Below are 24,713 nucleotides of genomic sequence, written 5' to 3'. Positions count from 1 at the left end.
TGTCTTACTAAAAACAAGAATGTCATCTAAATAAAAAATTACAAAGTCATCAATAAATGGTCTGAGTACATCATTCATAACTCTCATAAATGTAGCAGGAACATTAGTTAAGCCAAAACGCATAACCAACCATTCATAAAGTCCTTGCTGGTCTTGAAAGCAGTCTTCCATGCATCATGTTCTGCAACTCTGACCTGATGACAATAACTTCGCAAGTCTAACTTAGAAAAGTAAACTACTTCTTTCAATTGATCTAATAAATCATCAATATGAGGAAGAGGATAACTATTCTTGATTGTTATTTTATTTAGCGCTCTATAGTCAATGCACATTCTCCACGAACCATATTTCTTTCTCACCAACACAATTGGAGATCCACATGGTGATGTGCTTGGTCGTATAAACCCTTTATCGAACAACTCCTATACCTGCTTCTTTATCTTTGCATTCTCTAAAGTTGACAACTTGTACATTCCAATGTTAGGTAATGGAGCATCTTGCTGCAAATAAATATCATGTACTATTTCTCGCTTGGGTGGTAGACCTTTTGGTTCTTGAAGTAGAACATCATACTCTGAAACAGCTTTAACTAAATTAGCTTTCTGTTTAGAATCACAACCTTCAAATGCATTGGATTTTTCCAGATCCTTTGCCTTTACAACCATTAGAAAAAATTTCTTACTTGAATTCACAATTATTTTCATCTGCCCTGAGTTTATGAGAGAATAGTTATGTTTGAGTTTATGAGCTCTTACAATGTATTCTACTCCATTTTTAGTTGTTGATACTTATTTTCAGCTCTATAGAAAATAGCTTCCCTATCATACAAGTATGGACTTCCCAAAACAATACCACATATATCCAATGGAACTATATCGAACTCAAACTCATCTACAAATGTTAATCCAATAGCAAACCTAAGTTTACATTTTCTTGTTATTTGTAGCTTTGCTTTATCACACACCGAACCTAATGAATATGGCTTCTCATCAGGTTTTGTTTGTAATCCCAACTTCTTTACAATTGTTTCAGAAATCAAATTTACTTGTGATCCACTATCAAATAAAGTATCAATCTTATTGTGCTTGGAAATTACTCTAATACGAAAAAGCTCATTTCTTTCCCTCTCATTATTCTCATTATCAATAGATTGTGAATAATTACTTGTGGATTCTTCAGAATCTTTGCCTTTAATACCTGTGGCTGTAACTGTTGTTTCATTGCTTGAATCTGATCCAAAAGTCCTGCTGAATAGCAGCAACATTCTTTCTCTCCTTTCCATCGAACTTCTTAGGTTTCCTTTCTAGATGTAAAGACCAGCAGTGTTCCTCATCATGTCCTTCTTTCTTGCAATGAGTGCATGAAGGTTTATCCTTCTTTACAATGTTTTCTTTCCTCTCCTTCCATTTTAGTTCTTCTTTTCCTTATTATTGCTTATAGAATATTTAGATGATCCCCCAACCTCTAGGTCTACATTCTTACCTATAGCTTCTAGATGTGTGGCTTGACCTGATACATCATCTAAGCTAGTGGGATTCGACATGAGAATAGTATGCTTTAAATAGCTATGAATACCACTTATATACATTAATAAAGTCTCACGTGAATCTAATGATATATCTAGAGTTAAAGCTCTTTTCCTGAATTCCTGAGTATAACTCTGTACACTTTGACCCTTCAATTGACCAGGAGTTTTCCAACTCATCATTGCCTACTACATGTAAGCTAAAGGATAGAATTGATTTTTGATATTAGAAACAAATTCATTCCAGGTAGAAATGATTTTACCATGTTTTTGTAGATCAACTTGTGTCTTGCCTTTCCACCATACTAGTACAGTTCCTCCAAGTCGAAGGCTAGCTTGCTGAATATTCTTCTTTTTTCAATCCATGCTCTGTACCTTACAATATACATCAATTGTCTTATCCAATTATCTAGCTTTTCTACATGGAGTTCTCCATCATAAATTGGCAAATCAAACTTCACATCTAATTTGATTGAGGACGTTTTCTTCTTCTTCTTAGAAGAGCTAGTGTTATGTGAATAAGATGATGAGGATGACAAAGGTGATGATGGAGGAGATGGTGGAGGAGGCATTTCCACTTTCCTTTTGCCTTCTGGATGGGAAAATAGAAAAGGTTACTCTGCTCCTTTGTCTGGTTTTGGTGTTGCAGTGCTTTCACCTCAACCCTTATTAAACTCCAGATACATCTCTTCCACCATGGCTTGGAGTGTCTTAAAAATTTCTATAAATTGAGATTCTAATCCCAATGGAGCTTCTTCTACCATTCTCCTCTGAGAAAAGTCTCTTACAATCTCTGGATTAGCCTCAATAAGTTCTCCTTCTCCTAGTTTGAGCTTTAATCTAGTTAGAATTCAAAATCTAGCACAAGCATGTCCAACCTTAACAAAACCAAATGCTCTAATACCACTTGATCCGAAATAGATACTAAATCAAGAAGAAAAGGTATTACAAACTCATGTATAGGAATTCCTATAGTGTTTAGTGCAACATAGACAATGAACAATCAGAAAACATAACAGACACACACATCAACACAAAAAATAATCAAGGAGCTCACTAGACTTCCTGGCTACATCTCCTGGTCCAGATTTCAGTGTCAACCTCTATATTAAGTCTTCAAGAATACATTATTACAAGAGTGAGCTCAAAAACAAAGTCTCAACCAACAATGACATCAAAGAGGGATCTGCTCGAAAACCTCGAGTCTAAAAGAGTGCATAGACTCTCCCTCTATCCTGTTCCTCTATTCAATCTGCCCCAATCTGACTGGTTGACTGTCTTTTTGTGACTATCTTCAACTGACATCCCCCTCTCTATTGTACCATTGGATGGGTTTTAAGCCTTTCAGCATTGTCTACTCGCCTCCATTTCGGGCTCTCTGGCTCTCGGCCCTTGTCCCTTCATCTCCCTACTGAACGTTAAATAATCATACTAATAATGCTCAAGGCATTGAGGCCACCTGTTTACAAATGGAAATGATTCGGCACAGGTGAAAATCCTCGAGAATACACTTCTCCTTTTACACAGGTAATACACAGAAGTACACTGAAATAGTGGAAAATCCCCGAGAATAGACTTCTACGTTTACACAGGGAATACACGGAAGTACACTGAAATGGTAGAAAATCTAACCAAAACACCAAAGCTAGACTTCAAATGTTATAAATTCCACCATATAATCCTCTTAGTTCCACCTTGATCGCAATCACAAGTCGCATTGGCTACAGGTCATAATCCCTTTGTATTCCAAACTGTTGATCTGCCTTCGATCCGACGGTTCACATCCAACCCGATCATCCAACCAGCTCATCCCTTCTTCATCATCTGATCTATGATCACTACTCCAACGGCTGATGGCCATTTCGGTTAGCCCACTTGCATGGAGATTACGCGCCTAAAAAAGTGGTTTTCTCTCTCCTACAACGTGCTACATGTCATCCGTGTATAGAATCGGGCAGAGCCTCTCCAATACTACTTATCACCTGAAGCCTACCCGAAATACCATTTACCTCAGAAGTCAATTAACATAAAGCCGCACTAATAAACCCTTTCAGGTCCGTGCATATCGCATAGTCTTCGGCCTGTGGTAACTCCTCCCTTTGTAAAATCTATGATGCGATATGTAATCTCTGTTGTTGATTTGCTCGCTCGATCAATGGTCCATGTTGTGATGTCGATCATAGCGCATTTCCCTTAGGGCCACCTCTGATATACTATGTTGGCCTCTACGCCGATGCGATATCACCGATTTGATCTGGGCTATTGATATGGCCGATCCGACGGCTCCTGTTCAACCATACTTCACTCTCTGCTTCACTCTGTTTTCTGATGGTTGAAGACTGACACTTTTAGAGGGTTTAAGATCCATTTTGGATCACTCTGCCTAGTAGTATTGGTGCACAAGAAGGATGGATCATGCCTCATGTCTCTAAATTATAGGGAGATTAACAAGATCACTATTAAAGATAAATTTCCCATTCCTATCATTGATGAATTATTGGACGAATTACATGGAGCAATTTACTTCACCAAGTTGGCTTTTTTCAATATATAATCAAATTAGAATGAAGACTGAAGACATTATGAAAAAAATATTTTGAACTCATGAGGGTAATTATGAATTTTTTCTCATGCCTTTTGGCCTTACCAATTCACCTTCTACATTTCAAGGTTTGATTATTTCGATTTTCAAAGCAATAAAGAAATGGAAACCTTACGTAATGGGAAGACACTTCAAGGTAAAAACAGATCATGATAGTCTTAAATATTTTATAGAACAAAGATTATCTTCAAAAGAGCAATAGAAAAGGGTCAGAAAGATGTTGGGTTATGAGTTTAAATCATCTACAAAAAAGGGAAGCAAAATGTTGTTTCATATGCACTCTCATGGAAGGATGAGGATGTGGAAGCATTTGTTTGTGCCATTTCTTTTATCCAACTAGATTGGATAACCAAAGAAAGGGATGACTCGAAGAATGATGAAGAAGTGTGGACACTCATCCAAAAGTTGAGGAAAGATCCTACTACATATAATATATTTTGCTAGAAAAATGATTCATTATGGTACACAGATCGCTTATATCTTTGCAAGAATTCCAAACTCAAACAAAAGATTCTATTGCAATTTCACAGCTCTTGTTTAGGATTGCTGGGTGTAATAAACAACCAAACATTTATTTGTCAATCCGAGACTTCATAAACTTAGAAGCGCAATACTAGAAATTCTAGAGAAGGACTTCAGGAACCCGCACTAGCTAATACAATGACACCACACCATTTTGGAAACTAGGTTCACTAAAGAAAAATACTTGCCACAAACATTGACAGAAAAATTAAAGCATGCCTTACAATTTGTTAGGTGCTTATAATACTAGTGATTCCCTCATTACTATTTTCTTTGTATCCATTATTATTATTGTTGTGCCCCTATTGTCCCCATATTGTTACTATTGTACCCCATAGAATCCCTCTATTGTTATTTTGTGCCTTTATATTATTATTGTTAGGCCTGCTTGGTTATATTGTGACCCCTTAGACTCCTATATATAGAAAGGAGGTTTTGTCATTTGAATCATCCAAGAACTTTTCATTTGTGTAATGTAAAGGAGGTTTCCCCTTTAAGGAGGCTAAATTTGAAGGCGTTGATCTATCTTTTCTATATTTTTGTGGGTTGGTTTCGTAACATTTGGTATTAGAGCTTTGGATTCTAGGGTTTTGCTGCTCCAAACAAGCCATCGTGGAAGTTTCTCTATAACTCTTTCGCTACGAAGTTTCAGAAGCTAAAAAAAGCCCATTTGAGAAGAAATCGGCCTAAACCTTGGCTCCAAATTTCAAATCTTGTCTCGCTATATTTTCGGAGATATAGTCTAAGGAAGTGAGGATTTTTTCAAAATTACATTCCAAACAAGGCACCTTGGGAAAATTTTCCTAACTTTCGCTCTGAGCATCAGATTGAATTTTCGTAATAAGTTACAGAAATAAGACGAATTTTAGTTTGTTTTGGTATCATTTTCAGAACCTAAGGTTGAAACAGTGACCCGAGGCACGTCGTACAAGTTCACTCTACTGAACGAGTCTATACTCAGGTCAACGTGGGACATTTGGCATAACTCTTCATTGGAGAATCCAATCTTGATCATACTTGTGGGGTCAGAATGACTACTCGGAGCATTACCATAGTTAGAAATTTCAGACCTGAGAGATCCCAAATTACATAGATACATCAAATTCAATATCGAGCTCCTACAAAGTGAAAATAGGTGTGTAGTTTTTTTTTCGTCCTTGCATAAGCTTGGCTTGAAAAAATTGTTTGAAGGAATTCAAAGGGTATAGTGAAGCATTATTATCGGTAATTGATGCCCCAAAGAACAAAATGGAAACACCTAGTAAGCAACCTGAAATCTCTAGCATGACTCATGATGAAGAGAAATAAATGCAACATGATATATCAAAATTACGAGACCAAGTGCAGCAAACTTCATTCGCACAGAAAGTAAGAGAAAGTAAGATGGATGGTTGAAAGAAAGATGTAGAAGCTAAGATGGATGGTTTAAAGAAAGGCGTGGAAGCGAAGATGAAGGACGTTGAATCTAAGATGGACGACGTGGAAGCTAAGATGGACGGAGTGGAAACTAAGATGGATGATTTAAAGAAAGGCATGGAAGATTTGAAGACAAATTTGAAGACATATTTGAAGACAGATTTGAAAACGTTTCTACAAGAAATGCTTACTAATGGCAAAAGGGTAGTAAAGGAAACACATGATGAGAACAAAATAAATGTTAATCATGATTTCATGGACTCTAGCATTGGATCGAAGAACCACCATGTTCCAAAGATCGATATGAGGAAGTTTGATTGCAAGGATCTGAAAACATGGATACTACAGATGGAGCAATTTTTCGATCTCCATAACAAAACACACAAAAAGTACACATTGCAACTTTATATTTGGAACCAAATCAGTTTTTGTGGTATCGATGGATTTTATCTCATAAACAAATTCTCACTTGGGATATTTTTATGGATGAAATGATAGCACATTATGAGGATACAAAAAGAAACACTTTTTTTAGCCAATTGATAAATCTCAAACAAAAGGGTTGAATGATGGAGCATATTGAGGACTTCTAAAAATTGAATATAATGGTAAAAGATATTCTAGAGGAGCATAGGATTGATGTGTTCATAGGGAGTTTAAAAGATAACATCCAATATGAGATTCACCTTTGCGAACCAGATTCATTGGAGAAGGCATTCAGGTTGGCAAGAAAAATGGAAAGAAAAATTATGGCAACAAGGAAGCCTACCACTCAAAATCATAAAGATGGAAGTGTTGTTGTCCCTGTCCATCCACAACCTACAAGGTTGACACCACAAAAATTGGAAGACAAAGGAGAAAAAGGGATTTGTTACAGTTGTGATAGAAAATACACTAAAGGTCATAAGTATGCTGAGAAGAAATTATTTTACATAGATTGTGAAGAGGAGGAAGAAAAGGAACAAGAAATGTCAAAAGAAGAGGATATACACCAAGAAAAAACCCTAGAAAAAGATGAAATGAATCCAACCATATCTTGTAATGCATTGGCTGGAATTACCACTACTCAAACTATCAAGATAGAAGAGTATATCAAGAAGAAAAAGGTAATAGTGTTGATTCATTCAGGAAGTATCCATAATTTTATTCATTGCAAGATAGCCAAGGAATTGAATTGCTTCCTATATCCAGCACCAAAGCGTCAAGTGATGGTTGCAAGTGGAGAAACCATAAATTTCTCAGGAAAGTACCATAATATCAAGCTATCCATGGGATAATATGTATTGAATAGCCCAATGCTTTCCATTCCAATGGGTGGTGTTGATGTTGTACTAAGAGTCCAATGGCCACAATCCTTGGGTACAATAGCTTTTAATGTTTGAGAACTTTTCATGAAATTCTCTTCAGAGGGAAAGGAAGTTGAATTAATGGGTATTGTAGGGAAATCGGGAAAGATAATCAGCTCTAACGGAATGACAAAGATTCTAAAGAAAGAACAACAAGGCATAATTGCACAGTTATGTTCACTAGAGGTTCCCACATCGAAATCATCCATTTCTCCAGATCTCCAAAAATTATTGGACAATCATTCCAAGGTATTTGAGACTCCCAAAGGCCTCCCACCTATTCGTGATCATGATCATGCTATTAATTTGATTCTAGGAAGTATTACTCCAAACATCAGGCCTTACAGATATCCCTATGTCCAAAAGAGTGAAATTGAATGTATGGTTGCAGAAATGCTAGAGGCTGGTATAATTCAACCTAGTCAAAGTTCTTTATCTGCTCCAGTAGTATTGGTTCACAAGAAGGATGGATCATGGTGCATGTGTCCAGATTATAGGGAGCTCAACAAGCTCACTATTAAAGATAAATTTGTCATTCCTGTCATTGATGAATTATTGGATGAATTGCATGGATCAATTTACTTCACCAAGTTGGATCTTCGTTCAAGATATCATCAAATAAGAATGAAGACTAAAGACATTCCTAAAAAAACATTTAGAACTCATGAGGGTGATTATGAATTTCTGGTCATGCCTTTTGGACTTATGAATGAACCTTCTACAATTCAAGGTTTGGTAAGTTCCATTTTCAAACCCTTGCTTAGAAAATTTGGGTAAGTATTTTTTGATGATATACTAATCTACAACAAGTCTTGGAAGGACCATGTCCAACATGTTGACATGGTGATCTAACTATTGGAGGAGAGACAATTATATGCAAAAATATCCAAATGTTTCTTTGGATTACAAGGGGTGGAATATCTGGGTCATATTGTATCTCATGAAGGTGTTAAGGTAGACCCTAGCAAAATTAAAACCATTAAGGAATGGAAAATCCCCACATCCATAATGCATCTACAAGGATTTCTCGAGTTGACAGGGTATTATCACAAGTTTTTTAAGAATTATGGGAGTATAGCAATAGCTCTAACAACATTATTGAAGAAAGATGTATTTCATGGACTCCAGAAGCAACAAAGGCCTTTGAACATCTTAAAGACACAATGTGCCAAGCACCACTCTTAGCTACACCAGACTTCACAAAAACCTTTATTGTGGAATGTGATGCCTCAGGAAATGGAATTGGTGCCGTTTTAATGCAAGAAGAAAGACACATTTCTTTTGAAAGTCATCCAATCAAAGGAAAATATATACACAAAGCTATTTATGAGAAGGAAATGTTGGCAATACTACATGATCTTAAGAAATGGTGACCCTCGCTAATGGGAAGACACTTTAAGGTAAAAACATATCATGATAGTTTTAAATACTTTTTATAACAAAGATTATCTTCAAAAGAGCAGCAAAAATGGGTCACAAAGATGTTGGGTTATGACTTTGAAATAATCTACAAAAAAGGGAAGAAAAATGTTGTGGCAGATGCACTCTCAAGAAAGGACGACGATGTGGAAGAATTTCTTTGTGCCATTTCTATTATCCAACCAGATTGGATAAGTGAAGAATGGGATGAATGGAAGAATGGCAAGGAAGTGTGGGCACTCATTCAAAATATACAACAAGATCCTAGTACATCTGATACATTTAGCTGGAAAAATGATTCGTTATGATACAAGGATCGATTATACCTATGTAATAATTCCCAACTCAAACAAAATATTCTTAGGGAATTGCACACCACTCCCTTAGGAGAGCACTCAAGATTACTAAAAATCTATCACAGGGTTAAGAAGGAGTTTTTCTGGGATGGCCTTAAATTAGATATTCAAAATTTTGTGGCTGAATGTTTGGTTTGCCAGCAAAATAAAGTTGAAACAATAAAGACACCAGGACTATTACAACCTTTATCCATTCCAGGCCAACATTGGGAGGAGGTTTCAAATGATTTTATCAAGGTTTACCCAAGTCCGAAGGAAAGAATGTTATCATGGTGGTAGTTGACAGACTTACCAAGTATGCACACTTTTCTGCATTATCTCATCCATTTAAAACAAGTACAGTTTCTATTTTATTTATGGAAACAATTTGAAAGCTACATGGAAACCCAATGATTATTGTAAGTGACAAAGATCCAATTTTCACTGGAAATTTTTGGACATAATTAGTTTCTTATCTTGGTACTCAGTTAGCTCATAGCTCATCTTATCATCCTCAATTTGATGGGCAAACTAAGATAGTAAAAAAATGTTTGAAAGGATATTTTCGTTGCTTTGTATCTGATAAATAGACACAATGGGTCAAATGGTTGCCTCCGGTTGAATGGTGGTATAACACTTACTTCCATATTGCAACAACGATGACCCCATTTATGGCACTTTATGGATATCATCCACCATCCATCACGTCATATTTAAGAGAGAATTCTAGGGTTGAAGTAGCGGAACATCACATCAAGCATCAGCAACAAGTTCTGCAACTGTTAAAGGATAACCTCACCTTCGCATAGAAGAGAATGAAACAATAGGAAGATCAACATCGCAGTGAAATAAGTTTTGATGTAGGTCATTGGGTATTCCTACGGATACAACCATATAAAGAAATGTTCTTCAAGCAAGCTAAGAAGGATAATAAATTATCAGCAAAGTATTATGATCCATACAAGGTGTTGCGAAAGATAGGTACTATGGCATACAAATTGGAGTTTCCTGCGGCATCCCGATTGCACCTAGTTTTCCATGTTTCATGATTAAACAAGGTTATAGGTGACTAGCTTCCAGTTCAAACAATATTGCAAGAACTTGATGAGGAAGGAAATATCATATTGGAACCTGAAGCAGTCAAAGAAATAAGAACTCGACAGCTACAAAATCAATCAATTTCAGAGTATCTCATCAAGTGGAAGAACTTACCCATCGAAGATTCCACATGGGAGGATGAGAATTTTATACAGAAGCATCCAGAACTACTCGAGTGTTGAGGACAACACTTTTTTGAAGGAGAGGGGCATGTTAGGTCCCTATAATACTAGTGATTCCCCCATTACTATTGTCGGTGTATCCCTTATTATTATTGTTGTGCCCCTATTGTCTTCGTATTGTTATTAATGTGCCCCATACAATCCCTGTATTTTTATTTTTGTGCCTTTATATTATTATTGTTAGGTCAGCTTGGAAATATTGTAACCCATTAGACTCCTATATATGGAAAGGAGGTTTTGTCATTTGAATCATCCAAGAATTGTTCATTTGTGTAATTTAAAGGAGGTCTCCCCTTGGAAGAGGCTAAATTCTAAGGCATTGATCTATCTTTTCTATCTCTTTGTGAGCTGGTTTCATAACACAATCAATATAAAAAAAAGTTGGAAAATGAAATATGTTCCTATAATCAAAACTCCAGTACTTTTAAAAGAACAAAAGGAATGATATTCTATTATACATAGAATTTTGAGTCCTTTACTAAATATATCTCATTCCTATGCTAGAGAAACCATGTTCCTGTACTGAAATGAGGCTCATTCTTGTATTGAGTTATTTTGTCCTGGTAATGGAATGATGAATTCCTATACTAGGATGCTTTTTTCCCATACCCGAATATTTTATTCCTATACTAAGAACTTGTTGTTCCTGCACTGGAAGCTCTTTGTTCCTGTAGAATGTTTCACTATATTTGTACCGAGATATTTATAGTTCCTATACTGAAACATGTTTACTTTCAATCACCTCTTACTCATGCATAAATGGGCTACCATTAACCAACTGGAAATGAACAGATCAAAGAAAGAAACTTCAAGTGGAGTAAAGAAAAGAGATCCTTCAATAAAATAAGCTTTCACTGGAAATAACTATAAAGACTAAAATAGATCCTCAATGTAGCAAAAAGAAAATACTCTTGCAAAAAATGTAAATTTCTATCTGAAAGACAACCCAACCCTTCTCCGAATGTATGTCATGATTATAAATATACTATGTTTGGAAAATAGGTGTTATAAGAAAGCGTTAAACTGGTAAAAAACTCATTTTTTCATATTTTCGAGATTCACCTCGAGCTGTACAAAAATCAAGGTCAGACTTAGCAGTTTGAAAATTGTGCCAATTTTGAGGAGATTTCTTGATTTTCTTCTAGAGACCCACAAGTATGACCTGGGTACCATAAAACTAATGGGAAGGTGTTAGAACATCATTTTTTATAAAAACATTCTCTGGTTTTCCTGGGAAGCATGCTGAGATGTCGAGGGTCAAAATTGGTTGCTCTCTAGTGCAACAATGCTGCTCTTTAGTGCAGGAACAGGTCAACGAAAGATAAGTGCACCTATAAATTTTAGAAAATATCAAACATAATTCCAAACATGTATTTGTACTACCATCTAGAATTTTTCTTTGTGGCAAGATTGAATGATGAAGTAGCCCACAAATAACTGGTGCAACATCCCTATGCAATGTAGGAACAAGACAATTTACATTAACAATATTTTAATGAAAATTAACACTAAAAGTGCATATAAAGAAGGTATTATTATATAAAATACAACATAAGCATGAATTTTCACTATTGCACTATAAGAATGTAGAAAGAGTTCATAAAATGGTAAAACAGGGGAATAAGTAAGGCATCATATAAATAGAATGGTGCACAAAGTACAACAATTATGGGGCCTAGCTTCCCCCCATGTTGATCATATTGCATGTCCTCATGCAAGTGAATCAATTGTTATATGGATGTTCCCTTGCAAAGAAACAAAATTTGAACAATAAATGTTCGTGCAACCCTATGTAAACAAATGTTCCCTGTGAGATTTTATTCTTCTAAAAGATAATGCATGTTGGTTCATTTTTTTGCACTGGATTATTTATTCGTTAAGACTGATCCAAAGAAAGTATAATAGAAGGTTGCTATAAGAAACACAAAACTACAAGGATAATGTCGTAATGAAATAGCCAACCATCAAAATTTATATAAAGCATCTAAAGAGTAATCCAAATCAGAAAGTTTTCACTTTCAATAGCCTCATTATTATAAATAGAAGTGGCACTATTTGGAAGATAGGTTATTAAAATGGATGGAAATAGAGAAAAATAAATATGACAAAATGATACCTTCCTTGGATGAACATATTACCATTAATCAAGTGTATAACTAAAGCTCCTCTTGTTCAAGAAAAGTGAATCATAAGCACTAAAGGTCCCACATCCATAAAAACCAAATTATTTCTAAAACATAGAACTCCAAAGAACATTACTGAAATGACCTTAAGGCTATTCTCAGAGAGATATGATAATGAATTCAAGGAAAGTTGAAAACAACGAGGTAAATCATAGTGTAAAATTAACTTTAATACCACAAGCATGGCCCTGCTGGCTGCAAGCATCTATAGCTTCGAAAAGGATTCCTTTTAACCCCACGAAATTACTTTGTCTAATCTAGAAGATATATAGTCATTCAAAAGAATTTAATTTGATTTGGGAATTAACTGAAGGTCCTTGACCTCGCTTCGTAACTAGCTACCAACAATGCCATTCATAAGAACTAACAAGAATGAACGAGCCAACTCGTGATTGGACCTCTTGTCTTTGAGCTTTTCCACTGAAAGCCATTACCCTGGTTTGGTGACTTGTAGTGGTAATGTCATTCTCATTAGGATCCATGATCATGGTAGGTCGGCTCGTAATGAGACCTCCCACCCCTCAATTAATCATTTGAAAACAAACTTTGATTATAATTATCCTTAAATAGGTTACTTAATAGGTGGGGAGGAAAATATTCTTCTTAAGAGAAAGGGATGGCGTGAAAAGTTTTTAATTACTAATCTTTACTAGTTGGTCATTCTATCTTAAAGACTCCTTTAAAAAAAAACATCTCAAATAATGGCTCAAAGATCTATTGAGTTGACCGTGCTAGGGTTCTCACGATATCTCATTAGGGTTTTATAGGAGTGGTCCACCATAGGAGGTTTTTCATCAATACCTTCGAAGAGAAACTTGAAAAGCTTTCTTGGATGATAGTTTGTTAGAATGAATAGGTCAAAAGTAAGTTTGTAAGGTTATGAATGGAAAGTATTTAAATATAACAATAAAAACCCCCCTAACTGACCCAATGAATAATCTTGGCCAATTCTCAAAGTCACTTTATAAATTATGAGGCAGTAAGAGTGAATTGCTTATGACAAGTCCTAATAGAAGAGTGCCTAGTTACAAAAATTTCAATATTTGTGCCTTACAATTGTAGTTTCAATAGTTTTGTTATACAATTTTATTTCAAATGACATTTTGATTCATTTCTCTTACACTACCCTACCCTAATTTAGAGAGAGGAAGATATCCTTTAAGTGTAGGAGTACTTCCAATGTAACCATGCACATAACAGAATGCTAAATATACTCACACTCAATTTTAAAGAATAAATTTCAACACGTAGCACAGTATGGGAAAACAATTTCTTTAATTGTGATGGTACTAAGAGTTTTTGAATGATGGAGGAACACTATGTACCGACAATTGTTTCGAACCAATTTTCGATGGACTTCAAATATTCTTGGTTTTCTGGTTCATTAGTAACTAGTGGTGTCCTCTCCTCTGATGTTGGCTTGATGGGGCTTGACCCAGGTTCGGAGTTAATTAGCCAAACAAATCCCTATACGACTGGCCCTTTTGGCAACAACCCACAAAGCATGTACTGAGGTCTCACCCGATGCAGTATGTGGGGATGTTGGAACCAAGTTTCCACACCCTTGATATGTCTAAGGGGTCAGTTTAGTCAAACTCTGAATACCTTTGCATAGGTCACTTCGTGCACTTTCCTGACCTGTGAGGCCTTTGCACTCTGTTATACTCACCTTTGCGTAGCGCTAATCGGGGGCTGAGGTGATTTCACGCTACTAAGGCAACGATCTGAACTCTTTACCTAAGTTACACTACGGATCTTACTTATCTTCTTATAACTATTAGTTAACTTAACGTAAACATATACTTATCTTATATTTTCTTATTTAACATATTCATATAAGTTCGTGCAACAAATAAACAATAAACATGTAATTCATACCCAATATACTTCAATGCATAAAACAGGAAAAAGACACATAGAATGATAAGAAACTTCTCTTTATTATTTTCTCCAATGCTTACAGACTTGAATCACCCTACGCACTCAGCTGCAAGGGTCTAGGAACTGAGCTGCGGATGACTAGGCCTCTGCGCACTTAGGTGCAGAGCCTTCTCCTAGTTTATGACCCAAGACACGACTTTACACTTCAACCAAGATTCAATGCTTCTTCTTCCCTTAGATTCTTAGATCTAATTAGTTTTCTCTACAACTTAGAGCCTCACTCTATCAATACAATCCCATGGACCGTGGACCATGGTAGAACTCTCAAGCCAACATTACATTACAAAAGTAAGGGCAGACAATCCTGTGACTCAATTACAACTTCACGCTCTGCGCCCACACTTCACTGAGTCTTTACATCGGACGTAGTCAAAACTTGGGCTTTAAGACCCAAACTTGCCTTGGGGGATCCCACACACAACATCTAGCATATCTTGTGAGTCTTCCTAGTATTTCTGATTGTTTTCTTTAGTACAAGTTGGATCCTGTGATATAAATATCAAGAACTCTTCAATCTCAGTTTCCAATAGCTCTTCCTCCTCATCCGGTCAGATCCATGATACTTCAATTTCCTCATTAGATTGAAAAGGATATTCAAAGCAAGCTTCTCAGCCTTCTTGAATGGATGGCTCATGGGTATTTTGTTCCTTTATCACACCTGAAAATATGGGATCTCCTCTTGACTTCTGCCAAGATTTGTTCCTCCTCTCAACTAGAGATGCCAGCTGCTGCCAAGATTGGAGAAAGCTCTTGGAGTGCATCGTTTTTCAAGAATTTGATCATTCTTCTTCGACTAGTTGCAAGATATTGTTAGCACATCTATTAGCATATAGGGGGGTTCTTACAGCACCCAAAAAACCTAAAAACTCATTTGCAGCAAAGGACACAAAATACACTTGTGAGCACTCTGGAAATACCATCGAGTGTGATTCAGCAAGAAAGAAAACTAAACAATAAATTCAATTGAGGAAAATGAAAAAAATTGGGCTTGTGATCTCTCTAGAAATACCATCCAATATGCTTCTACAAGCAAGAAAACCACAATAAAATTTTACTTGCAGGAAAGGAAACAAATCGGCCTTGTGATCTCTCTCGCAATACCATCCAGTACGCTTCAGCAAACAAGAAATCCACACTCAAAATTCTTTTGCAGAAAAGGAAACAAAATATTGCAAGAAAAAGAAAATTAAAAGCAAGAGGTCACCAAGGTCAATCCCCTGAGCACCTCGCCGGCAACGATGCCAAAATGTTGGGCATAATAAATAACCTGACATTTAATTGTCAATCTGGGAGTTCATAAACTTAGAGTTGCAGCACTGGAATTCTAGAGGACTTCAAAAACTTGCACTAGTTAATATAATGACACCACACCATTCTCGAGATTGGATTCACTAAAGAGAAATACTTGCCACAAACTTTGATAGAAAAATTAAAACATGCCTTGCAATTAATCTGAAAAAGTGCTGGAAAATGAATATGTCCGTGTAATCAAAACTCCAGTGCTTTAAAAAGAAGAGAAGGAATGATCTTCTACTATACTTATAGTTCTGATTCCTTTACTAAATACATCTCATTCCCACACTATAGAAATCGCGTGCCTGTACTAAAATGAGTCTCATTCTTGCACTGAGTTATTTTATCCTACTACTGGAACACCAAATTCCTATCCTCAGACACCTTGTTCCTTATCGAAATATTATATTCCTGTACTGAGAACTTGTTGTTACTTCCCTATAAGCTCGTTGTTCTTGTACCAAGTTTCACTATTGCTATACCAAGAATTTCACATTTCCTATAGTGGAACGCGTTTATTTTCAATCACCTCTTACTTGTGCATAAATGTGCTACCATTAACCAACTGGAAATGAACAGATTAGAGAAAGAAACTTCAACTTGAGTAATGAAAAGAGATCCTTCAATCAAATAAGCATTCAATGTAAATATTGTAAATATTGAAAGAAATCTTCACTGCAATAGAGACAAAAGACTCCTATGAAAAATGTAAATTTCTATCCGAAAGACAACTCAACCATTCTCCCAAATGTCTACAACGATAAAAAATATAATCTTTTTTTACAATAGGTGTTATAAGAAATTGTTAAACTCAGAAATAATATTGTGATCAATCCCCAAATCATCAATACCATGTTTACACTTTGACAAGGAAATCATTGCAGTCCTTAAATCATTGGGAACAAAGTTATTTATAATGTAACCAGAGTCTATGTTTAGACAATGGTGGGCCTGAATTGAAGTAAATGAATACAATTAAACGTAAGATTCAGAATCCAACTTTTCCTTTCAAAAATGACTTGAAAAGAAATATGCTCTTAGACATAAAGGAAACAACCATGCAATACTTCAAAAATAAAGGTTGAATACTGAAAACGAAATCAATCGGACACACCCACACTAGGAGTCCTTTGATATAAGATGCATGCAAACATTCACAAGGGTTTAATCAACCTGCGACTCAATCAAATAAAGAAAGAAACTATTATGCTCACACCAGCATGATTAACTATAACACACACTACGAAATATAAGGAGAATGAGCTAGGTTGGTTGGGTCCTAACCAACCATCTCATTTCCCTTTATGAAAACTTTGAACTCAAATGCACGAAGGAAGCATAAAAAATCATGGCAGGAATAGGAAATGAGTGAAACCGACATTAGATCCTTCTTTATTGAAAGTATTATGCAAATGTGCATTAGAAAACAATGAATCAATTCTCCAACTAATCGTAGGAAAGTGGGGAGAGCCCCCTAAACTTGATGCAACAAAATGAAAGTACAATGAATGGTTTTCCTCCCCTTTTTCTCTATAGCAATACTCTATTTTTTTATAATATTTTTACATTACAAATTTGGCTTTATACAAGCCAATCCTTTTCAAACAACATGGGCATTGAATCCCAACTACTTCCCATTAATAGGAGACTAGTACAACTATTGTCCCATTTAGAAAATGTAGATATGATATGAATTTCCAAATCTAGGCATATTTTGGAATTATGGAAAAAACAATATTTTTATAAAACTTCCTCAAAGGCCCTCGTGTCACTTTTAGACCATTGCAAATCTTTGGAAATAGTTTCCGTTCTAGATAATTTATTATACTAGTAAAATCCCATTTTCTCACATTTTCAAGATTCTCCTCCAGTTGTACGCAAATCAAAGTTAGACTTGGTAGTTTGAAGACTGTGTGAATTTTGAGCAGAATCATTGATTTTCTTCTAGAGACCCACACGTCTCACCCGAGTTAAATCCAACTCATTGGAAGGTGTTAGAACATCATTTTGGAAAATAACCTTCCTTGGCTTTCCCCGAAATGATGCCTAGATATCGAGGCTACAATTGGTTACTCCCTAGTGCAGGAATGTTGCTCTTTAGTGCAAGAATAGGTCAATGAAAGACAAGTACACCTCTCATTGTGATAAAGGATCCAATATAATTCTAGACACGTGTTTATACTACCAGCTAGCATTTTCCTTCATTCCAAGCTTGGATGATGAAGTATCCCACATATACGTAGTGCAAGATCCTTATCCAATGCACGAACAAGACAATCTAAATTAGCAATATTTTAATGGACATTAATTCTAAAAATGCCTATAACGAAGATATTATTATATAGAATACAACAGAAGCATGAATCTTTGCTATTGCATTAAAAGAATGTAGAGAGATTTCATAAACTAGTAAAACAAGGGAATAAATAAGGCATCATATAAATATAAAGGTGCATTAAGTACAACAATTCTGGGGCCTAAAAAGGAGGACACTCGATATTTTAAAAAAATTACCACATGGTCAAGAAAGAAATTTTTTGGGATGGCCTTAAATATGATATTCAAAAGTTTATGGCAGAATGTTTGGTTTGCCAACAAAATAGAGTTGAGATAATTAAGACCCCGTTTATGTTACAACCTTTATCCATTCCAATTCAATGTTGGGAGGAGGTTTCGATGGATTTTTCATAGGTTTACCCAAGTCCAAAGGAAATAGTGTCATAGTGGTGGCAGTTGACACACTTACCAAGTATGAACCCTTTTGTGCATTATCTCACCCATTTAAAGCAATTACAGTTGCTACTGCATTTATGGAAACAATTCAAAAGCTACATGGGAACCCAAAGATTATTATAAATGACAGGGATCCCATTTTCACTAGAAATTTTTGGACGGAATTATTTTCCTGTCTAGGTACTCAATTAGCTCACATATCATCTTATCATCCTCAATCTAATGGGAAAACCGAAATAGTGAAAAAAGTTTGGAAGGATATCTTCATTGCTTTGTATGTGATAAACAAACACAATGGGTCAAGTGGTTACCTCTCCTTGAATGGTTTTAAAACACTTCCTTCCATATTGTAACAAAAATGACCTCATTTATGGTACTTTATGGATATCATGCACCATCCATCACATCATCTTTAAGAGAAAATTCTAAGGTTCAAGCACTGGAATATGACATTGAGCATCGACAACAAGTTCTCCAACTCTTAAAGGATAACCTCACTTTAGTGTAGAATCGAATGAAACAATAGGAAGATCATCATCATAGCGAAAGAAGTTTTGGTGTAGGCGACTGGGTAGTTTTACAGCTACAACCATACAAACAAATTTACCTCAAGCAAGCTAAGAAGGATAATAAATTATCACCAAATTACTATGGTTCTTACAAGGTGTTGCAAAAGATTGGCACTATGCCATAATAATTGGAGCTTCCTGCATCTCCCCCAGTGCACCTAGTTTTCCATGTTTCATGCTTAAACAAGGTTATATGTGACAAGCTTCGAGTTCAAACAATATTTCTAGAATTTGACAAGGAAAAATCATATTGGAACCTAAATAAGTCACGAAAACAAGAACTCGATAACTATGAAATCAATCAATTTTAGAGTATCTCATCAAGTGGAAGACTTACCCGTGGAAGATTCCACATGGGAGAATGATAATTTTATACAAAAGCATCCATAACTACTCAAGCATTGACGACAACACTTTTTTTAAGGAGAGGGGCATGTTAGGTGCCTATAATACTAGTGTAGCCCCTTATTGTTATTGTCAATGTATCCCCCTTATTATTATTGTTGTGCACATGTAGTCCCCATATTGTTATTATTGTGCCCTTACATTATTATAGTTATTTAGGCTCTCATTATATTGTGACCCCTTATACTTTTATATATAGAAATGAGGTTTTTTCATTTGAATCATCCACGAATTGTTCATTTATGTAATGTAAAGGAGGTTTCCCGTTCATTGATATTATGTCTATTGATTAGTAGGTGGATTAATTTATGTATTTACTTAGTTTTTCATGAATAATTTCTCAAAAATTGCTTATTGGTTTCTATGAGTAATTGCACCCATGCTTCAATTAGAGTCAATGAACTTATGCTTGTAGTTTTTTAGATAGTTTTTATAGTATGCTCTCACCACTTCTAATTCTCTTCTAAACTCAATATGAATGTGTGTTTGATTGAATATGATCACGTTTAGGAACTACTAGCAATACAACCAATGTTGTAAAATAGGGTCTTATGAGTAATATTTACCATTAATATCCTAGAATCAATTAGTGACTAGTAGTATACATAGTATTATACAAACACACATAGATATAAGAGATGGAAATTAATGGAAAGTAATGAGGGAACAAATAATATACACTTTATTATTATATCACAATGACGAAGAAAATAACTCTTTATTTGTTACATAATCACATATTTATACTTAAAGAGTAACTTATTAGGCATTTGCAATTGCCATAGTGCTTTGGTTGGTTGGCCCAACCGTGAAATCAAATGACCTAAATTTTTTGACTAGACAGTCATTCAACTTACATATGTGACTTGGTCAATTATTTGGTATAATCGACATAGTTAGCTAACCCACCCAACTCTTCCTATTTTCTTTGGACCAACTCGTGGCTACCATTGCTTCTGGTGTGAAGGTTTCTATATTGGAATTCCTCCACGTAACCTCAGAAAACAAGGCTCCCATAATAGAATCACAATCAAGAGTGTCCCTTGTTCTAAAAGTATAAAAGTCACTAAGAAACCCCAAAATTCATGTAATGAATGAAATAATGTAACCTCCTTATCTTTGTCCCCAAATTTTACACCTATAATTGTTAATTCGAATATATGCTTATTAAGAATATTTAAATGATTAGAAAATTTGGTACTTTCTTCCACCCATAGTGTTGGACAACTATTCAGCTACGGGATTTGGGTGTGGAATATGAAGAGTCATTAGATTCCAAGATACCACTTGGTATATGAAAACCAAGTGTCATTAGACATTGTATAAAATTGTGTATCATTGTCAATAATATGCATTCAACATTTAGCTTTTCTGATATCCACTATTTTTTGAGTTTAACAAGTATGAAAGAAGGTAATTTATTTCCCTGCTCAAGTTTGAGCCACTTATTTTTGTGGCTTTTCTATGCATGTCAGTTTTTCCCTATCTATTGGTCAAAACTTGAGCATTCTATTCCTATGTCTAAAGGGATCTTAATGCTCCACTAATTTGGTGTAACTCCTCTATCCTGAATAGTAGGTCCAAGAGGTAAAGAACTTTTAAATCAGCCTATAATGGAAAATATAGACACAGGGATGTGTTGAGTGTTTCATTATTTTTTACGAGTACCCATTCTTTCTTTGCCTATACTTCCCATTACTTGAATGCACCCTTTTCATTCCAATATCATTTATTACTTTGACACGCCCTTCCACACTAGTCTCACCTATTATCTAGTGTCATGGTTTTTACTGAAGCACAATTTCGAATGCTCACCACCAATTCAGAGCATTTTTGTGAGTGGTGTGGGATACTGCTGCTTTAATGAGCAGTTACCATGGGACCTTGTTACAATTTCAAATTTGGTTCCCTTAGATTTTTCACTTTGTAATAAACGACTCTCCCTATTCACTGGTGTTTGGTAGAGAAGGGTAACTAGAGAACCTATCATTGTATCCTCTATAGCAGAGATAGATCATGTACTACCTCAATGCATGGGTGAAGAAGTACCAAAATTCATACATTCATGGTTGCGTGCCCTAGATGTTTGATCAATTAGAAGTACGAGTACTCCTAAGCAAGGAGCCATCCATGGAAGTGGGAAGGCCAACCTTTAGTCTCTGCTTCTAGATTGTGTCATTACAAAATCCTTAAATTAATGGTTTGGTGAAAGTCGTTGAAGAGAATGGGGTTGCTACACCTTCTTCATGCCTCAATTTGTTTCTCTTTGGTTCCATCTATATTCATATCTATGTTGAATACTTTTATGTACGGTGGAAAATCTCCTACATCTCTATGTGTGGTTTAAAACTCCTCATTGGTGTGTTGGTAAAGTATTTGGATGGACATTGGTTTTTATAAGTGTTAGGTATATATATCTGAGGCATGCATCATGCGTTGGTATATATATATATATATATATATATATGTATATATATATATATATATATATATATGTATATATATATATATATATATATGTATATATATATATATGTATATATATATATATATATATATATATGTATATATATATATATATATATATATATATATATATATATATATATATATATATATATATATATATATATATATATATATATATATATATATATATATATGTTGATTGTAGTGGTTGATAATGAATCTGCCTTGAATAAGTGTTATATATGCTCTTTGAATTGATGTTTGTACGTAATTCCATGTTGATATTTGATGGTTGAGTGTTATATATTTGAGCTTCATTCCCATGTGCTACCTTACATAAATTGTTACCTAACTGTTCAGTGCATTGTATGCCATTGTATTTTCCACGTTAAATACTAAATGAAATGATAATTGTAGTATGATTCTTGTATGGAAGGAAGCAACAATTATGACAATGCTTATTGAAGTAGTAAGTGCATCGAGCAATGAGTAATTTATGCCTTGTGTTATAGTGGTGTTGAACCATCCACACACACACACACACACACACACACACACACACACATATATATATTCACTTTGAAGATTGTTAAACTATTTTTAAGCGTTACTTTTATATATGTGTTGGTTCATATGCGTTGTTATATGCTAGTTAATACCGTCTATGCATATATTTGTGAGTGTAGACTTGAAGAATAAATAACCTTTGTAGAGTCCAATTATGTTTTTTTTGTTCTTCCCTTAAGGAAGAATACCACTCTAGTGTTGTAGTTTCTTGGGAGAACTAAGTTTAGAATATTTTATAGTGAAATTGTATTGTGAGTGGGTGTTGTGTCTTCTTTATTGGTTCATAGTTGTGATTCATTTTTTTAAAGTGTAATTTTGACAATGAAGAAAATGGTCAAAGTTGATGAAATGTTAGAGTTACTAAATAATTTAATACATTCCACTACTGATGCGATGGTAAACACTAACAAGAACACTCTTTATGACTTTAGAATCTACATGCAAAATGCACATGAAAGATTGATTTTTTGTAACTACAATCTCTAGAGAAATGAACTAAAGAAAAATATTTTTCATTCTAAACTAGTTTTTGTTCATTAAAACCTTATACATTAGTTTTAAAAATACTCCCACCAATAATGAAAAGAAAATCACATCAATGAGATTGAGTTTGATTCAGATAAGTGCCCAGCTTGCATGTAGATGCATAAGTTCAGGTTGCACTTCCTAATTAGATCATAAGGCCTTGGGAAGAGCTTGTTAGCAACAAGCAAAAAACAAGTCTTAGATAATGATAAGGATTTTTCTGTTCATATTCTGGATTATTCAAAGCGCATCAAATTCAAAGTGTTAGATTTCTTCATGACAACTCATCTTCCCCTACTCCTCATCCACAACCATAGATTGCGAAATGCAAACATTGTGGCATAGCTTTCCATGAGAAATATCATTGTTTTGATCTTCACATGTGTGAGAATTGTTATAAAAATACTCATCATTCAAAGAGATGCTTCAGAATCAAGCCTCATACAAAAACGAGGATTCACTTTAGATGGATCACATCTTGGCAATATGCTTCAACAACCAAGAAGATGTTTCACTCATACCGAAATTTTTTTTCTCAAGTATTGACATGTCTTTGAATTGATATTTCTTCATCTTGTCACTTTATATCTGATAGGTCAGAAATTGATGGACATGTACAAGCCTTAAAGATAAATCAAGTGAGCCTGAGCCATAATCTCAGTGTGTTTCTTGAGGCTATTACTAGAGTGAGCCCTACCGAGATTCAAATTTGTAGCGAGAGAGGCCCATGAGCATGCATCTTGGTTGCTAGACTTCCTTAAACCATCACACTTTGAGACCTCAATGGTATCCCTTTTTAAGAATATCAAGGAGAATGTTCAACAACATAAGCTTTATGTTTCTAACGAGCTTCAAAATTGTTCTAGAGTTGGTTCAGACCTCAATTCTCTGCAGCCTTTTTTGGGTTTGTGGTATTCCTTAAAACCCACATTTAAAATAATTAGGGAGCACTTAGTGTATCATAAGACTTCAAATTATAGCCATATTTGGAATATTCTAGGAATTGCTATAAGTGTTCTAGTGTTGGTGGTCATAGTTAAAGACATTGAGTTCTCCCTCCTTATACCATAATTTCAGAGAGCACATTCAGTAAATTGTATCAATGCATATATGCATTTTTTTATTGATATCTCTTCTTCCACTTATATATACCCCTTTTGATTAAGGGGGGGAATGTTGGACACCTAACCTACTAAGGGTTTTGGGTGTGGAATATGAACAGTCATTAAAGTCCAAGATACCTCTTGGTATATGAAAACCAAGGGAATTTAGACATTTTATAAAATTACATATCAGTGTGAGTAATATGCATTCAACTTGTAGCTTATCCTTTGTCTCTTATTTTGTGATAGAGTATACACTTATCTTTTCAAATATATTTGGTTTGAGAGTGATTTTGTAGGTAAAGGTTCTCCATTATGCTCCATAATCCTATTGTTATTGCCTCCCTAAAATTATTGAAAAGAACATATCTACCAAACACAACCCAATGGTGCTAAGATCTCCTACATCTATATCTTCCCTATCATCATTAGTCATACCCAAAAATTTCTTTCTCTTTCCTCTCAGCACCTTGTGAAATT

Source organism: Pinus tabuliformis, chromosome 8 (genome assembly GCF_031772625.1).
Source record: "Pinus tabuliformis cultivar Carrire ecotype Pingquan chromosome 8, CPIR1, whole genome shotgun sequence".
In the NCBI taxonomy this organism is placed as follows: Eukaryota; Viridiplantae; Streptophyta; class Pinopsida; order Pinales; family Pinaceae; genus Pinus; species Pinus tabuliformis.
The sequence above is the reverse complement of the archived record's forward strand: the minus strand, read 5'-3'. Positions refer to the sequence as shown.